Source organism: Nannospalax galili, unplaced genomic scaffold (genome assembly GCF_000622305.1).
Source record: "Nannospalax galili isolate Female #2095 unplaced genomic scaffold, S.galili_v1.0 scaffold1111, whole genome shotgun sequence".
In the NCBI taxonomy this organism is placed as follows: domain Eukaryota; kingdom Metazoa; phylum Chordata; class Mammalia; order Rodentia; family Spalacidae; genus Nannospalax; species Nannospalax galili.
Window position 1 is genome coordinate 335,952 of NW_008329664.1, and position 219 is coordinate 336,170.

Consider the following 219-nt stretch of genomic DNA (forward strand, 5'->3'; position numbering starts at 1 on the left):
TTCATTTTTCACTTTAGGCCTCTCTCTGGCATCTCAAAAACACAAGGAACACTACTCATACTAGGAGACATCAGAAAAATAAGAATCACTTAAACACAAGCTGGTAGCTGGTGAAATTTGATCTGCTAACCAAGAAGGCAGCTAAGTGACTGATGCACAAGGACACATCCAGGGTGGATATACTGGACAACTGAATGTTCACTCCAGATAGGGCAGATA